Raw genomic sequence first — 5,297 nt, forward strand, 5'->3', positions numbered from 1 at the left:
TACGTCGATGTTGTCTACAGGACAGCCGCCTTTTTTTGCGATTTCTATAGGCCGAGCACATGATTGGCGCGACAGTATCTCGCCGCGAGATAGACTACCCGTCTTTTGATAACTGTATGAATTAAAGGGGGACGGGTAGTCTATGTCGCGGCGAGTTACTCTCGCGCCAATCATGTGCTAGCCCGCCTGTGTTGACCACATAAAAGAAACTATAAAATAATAATAATAATCCTTTATAAATCTACTGTGGCGTAACGACCATTAGGCATTTCCATAATTTAATCCGGCTGACAGTAGAAATAAATGCGTTTCATTGCATAAGCACTGCTGGCGCTGCGGTGATTTCACAATTTGCAAATTTGGTCTGCAATGCGCTAATGAATAAAGTTTATACGAACTTGGATAGGTACATAGATAAGATAACTGTCGAGTGGTAGACTCGAACATTTGCTGCTGTGCGAATCTCGTAGCGCTACGCCGTAGCTTGTAGGATCTAAATAAAGTGAATAGGTATGTCCAATTAGCTTAACAACAGATTCATTGATTACTTACTTACTGGTTGTATAATGGTGCTCCCACATTGGCTGTTATAAAATGTTTTACAGTACATATGGGGCTACTTTACAGCACTAGTGCGATAATTAGCACATTACGCAACTATGTCGAAAATTTACAGGGCCATATGTACTGTAAAACGTTGTACGATACATGTGCGAATAGGTAATTCGCAACTCGTGTCGATTTAAAACACTCCCTTCGGTCGTGTTTTAATTTATCGCCACTCATTTCGAATTTCCTATTTATCGCACTTGTATCGTAATGTACTAATATAACATCGTGTGACACGACCACATAGTAAAACACTATCAATACTATCATGCTGTCCCTGTCACACAATGTAAACCATGTTATATAACATTTTTCAAACACACGTGCTCGACGTTTTTATTCCACCGATGTTTGGCTCATAATCCTAGATATTAAACACGCGTGCTTTTTCAGTATATTATAACACTCGTGCTTTTTCATTATATTATCCGACTGAGTTAAGAAGGTAACTGATTGCTAATAATATGCATGGAAACGGAGCCTTCTTTAATTGGTCGGACTGGCGGGCATCGGCGCGCCCGACCGCCCGCCGCCCGCGGCCGGGGCGAGGGGCGGCCGGCAGCGGCAGTATGACAGATTTTAGACTTTACAGTACATATGGTGCTACTTTCTAGCACTAGTACGTAAAGTACACATTTCGTGCATCATCATCATCATCATCATGACAGCCGATAGACGTCCACTGCTGGACATAGGCCTCCCCCAAGGCATTTCGTGCATATGCCGAAAGTTTAAAGGGCCATATGTACTGTAAAACGTTGTTCGATACACGTGCGAAAAGATAATTAGCAACTCGTGTCGATTTAAAACACTCCCTGCGGTCGTGTTTTAATTTATCGCCACTCGTTTCGAATTTCCTCTTTTCCCCACTTGTATCGAAAATAACTATTACTGTTTTAACAATTTAAATTTGATTAATATGAAAGCTTTTCTTTTCTCGCAAGTGTGTTGAAAAACGTCGTATAAAACGCATTGGTCATTACACACATCGGCTTTCTTATTGCGCGCTCGTTTACAGCTCGCGCGCACAATATCGCCTCGTGTGTAATGACCAACTTAGCACTTGTATCACAATGGCCTATTATAACAGCCAATGTGGGAGCACCTTAAGATGTGTAGAGACTTAGAACCAATTCGCGCTTCGAATTTGAAAACTTCTAAATGATACACAGTAATGTACAGTCAAGGGCATAAATATATATACATTCCCAAAGTTTCAAAAATATGTGTACGCTCTTATAACTTAGACAATAAAGTCGTGTTCATATATTTTTGAGCCATTTGTCTGGATCGATATTTTTGCCTTCGACTGTACAGTATGTGCCGCTTTGACAATTCAGTGACCACCGTACGCGGTGGCGCCGTACCACAGAATAACTAATAGTACTACCGTACAGAAAATTCACTCCTTCACAAAAGCCAGATTTAGGTATAAAATTATACCTAAAATTGAAACTTATAACCGCGCACGAACCGTGAATCTTCTTTGCGCGCCGCAGTTTTATGACCGAGCTGCGAGTGTCGGCACGGGGTTGTCACTTGACAAGTTTTTGTACCTATACCTACTGATTTATTATTTTTAAGATAAATATGTAGGAATTACAAACGTTGATTCTGTAAACATAAAATTTTTAGCCGGAAATAGTATGTCTGATTCTCACGGAAGTAGGTATGCCACAGAAGTATGTATGTATGTAAACACTTTATTGTACATAAGACAGATTACAAACACAATAAAAGAACAAAAATATATACAATGTACAAAGGCGGACTTATACCTATAAGGGATCCCTAAAAGTACTTATTCCTTTGAAAATATGTCGGTCAATATAGTCAGGAATTAAAAAAAAATGTTTTTTCTGCTTCCTTGTTCTTCCGTTTATTCTAGGGCTCCCGGTATCCGTGTTACACGCCGAAACGAATACCCGTGTTCTTAAGCCCGGCGGTACTAAGAACCCGGTTTACACGGAACCGCCGGGATTCGAAAACGTTTCGAAGGAACGTTCCCAAGAAACGTATCTCAGACACGTATCTCCGTTTACACGGGTACTTAAGACCGTTCCGAACGGGTCTGAATACTCCGAACCAGTTTGAGCCAATGTACAATGGTAACAAGGTCCACTTTCCACTATTATTATGTTGACTTCAGATGAATTCGTTTGTCGTACGATATTTAAAGTAAAACTTTTTTTCTATCGCCCCAATTTATTAAGTTAACATTAAAACCGCGATTTTAATACCGTAATTCGAATTAATTTCCGAAATTTTTTAGTTAAATGCCTACAATCCGAAAAAAGTTTCACTTGCATCGTGGTTTCATAAAACCGCACAATTACTTTTTTTTTAATTGTTTTTAACCATATTGATAAAACATAGGTACTGAGCCATCTTCCTATGTTTAATAGTAGGTATATAATTTTTATTTTAAACTATTTATATCATTTAATAAAACCGATTGCTTCTAAGCTAATTACATAAATTTGATATCGATCATAGTTTCTTTTTATAATTACATTATGGTATTGTATTTTTTCATTAATAATAGGTGTGCAGACAGAATACAATATTCATTAAAAATAACAGTTTAATTATTTCGTGGTTATTTTTATCTCAGGTGTATTACTGCTTTGCGAAAACAACAAACCTGCCAACCGCGCAAAAAAAGTTAGGTACACAAAAGCGGGATTATCGAGTAATCATGCTCAAATGAAAAGCAGAATTTTACCCAAGAACCATAAAAACCCATACTACCTTGGATAACTTGCGAAAATATTGCTAATTACATTAAGATAGATCTTTAAATTGGTAATCATTCATAATTCACTTTGGTCACTTTCTCACTAGCGTTCAGGTAATAAACTTGAATGGTCCATCCATCCATTGTTTTCCAATATCCTTTTGTTTGTCATCGTCGAAAACATGTAGGTTCCCAAACTATTATCACAAGTGTCACCGCGAATTATAAGCTTTATGTCGTTGTAATAAGGTCAAAACATCTGCACAAGAAAATGTTTTCCATTGTTTTGTAGCCGCGCCGCACTAAAAAGCGTTTTATTATGGTAAGAGGTACCTAGAGCAAAAACAATTAGAATTTATTGAGAAGGTGCAATTTTATCAAGTTGATTTAAAATGTTTATTAATAACTAGCGACCTTCGCTTGGAGAGTCAAGCATAATAAAATACATTCTGTAACAAGTATTCACATCGGGAGCCCAATAATACTAAGACTTCCATCCACCTGTCTGTCACCACTCACTAGGCTGTATCTCATGAACCGTGATAACTGGACAGTTAAAATTTTTACACATGTATTTCTGTTGCCGCTATAACAACTAAAATTTAAAATTAAATTTTGTAAGGAACCTTCGGTGGGCGAGTCCGACTCGCACTTGTCCGGTTTTTTTAGAAGTTAATAATGGGTTAATTATTCTTAAAATATAGACAGACAGCCATCGCGCACTTTTTTGTAGACTTTTTTCCACCATACATTGTGTCGTTATATCTCAAATAGATTGGGCAGCGTTTCCGATTAAGCTCCTGGCCAGCGTGATTTTTTCTAACTTCATTAGCAAACATCGTCATATTTCTACCAATTTAAACAAAACTTTAACAAAACTTCATTCATAGGTGAGGTCTGGTTATCGCGAACATACAGACAGACATACGGACGCGGCGGGGGACTTTGTTTTATAAGGTGTACCTACACTACATTATATGACAAGAAATAGAATTTCATATCATGTTCTCAAACTAAACTAGTAAGGGCAAATCGCCTAGCATGGTATGGGCATGTGATGCGGAGGGATAAAAGTCATGTGACAAGAAAGGTATTAAGAATGAATGTGGAGGGAAGTACGAGGAGAGGAAAACCGAGGAAAAGGTGGATGGACTGTGTGAAAGATGATATGAAACTAACGCAAGTGAATGATGAGATGACGGGTGACAGAGATGTATGGAAGAAAAAGACATGCTGCGCCGACCCCAAGTGAATGGGACAAGGGCAAGCGAATGATGATGATGTTCTCAAATTAAACTAAAAATAAAGAAGCAAGTTAAAAATTTATTTTTTTGTAAATACTTACCTAATGCCAATTTCGAACATTAGTTTGACTTCCTGCCTACATACTGAACTCGATGGTTCTAATTATTTTTTTAAATAGGTACTAGCAGGTTTTTATTTTATTTTATTGCTAACCCGCAACGTAAAAAAAAGTAGCTATTTAAAGTGCTATATAAAATACTACTTTGATAAGAAGCGTGAATACTCGTAATACCTATTGCAAGCAAAAACTACCTGCTCAAGAAAGGGTTTTCTAAACCGTTTATTAAATTTCGACTCTATGACCCCACGGAATAAGGTTAAATATGACAGAAACTCGTCATGAATCTTTTGTCTATTCATTTGTAGCTGGCGTTCGTTCCTTCGCTACTATCGTCAAGGACGTGTCCGGAGCCACGGATAAATAAGATACGTATCTTCGAATACCCGTTTATCCGTGTACACGGGTCTTAACTACACGTTTCTTAATTAAACGTGCGGAACGGGCCAGAAAACCGTTTACGTATTATTCGGAGACGGGTATTCGAAACGTGTAAACGAAACACGGATTCGACCGCGAGCCCTTCACTTTATTCAGACATCCGTAAACAGAACATTATCTTTTATACAGATTAGATCGCGATTTAGG

This window comes from Cydia strobilella, chromosome 3 (assembly GCF_947568885.1).
Source record: "Cydia strobilella chromosome 3, ilCydStro3.1, whole genome shotgun sequence".
Lineage (NCBI taxonomy): Eukaryota > Metazoa > Arthropoda > Insecta > Lepidoptera > Tortricidae > Cydia > Cydia strobilella.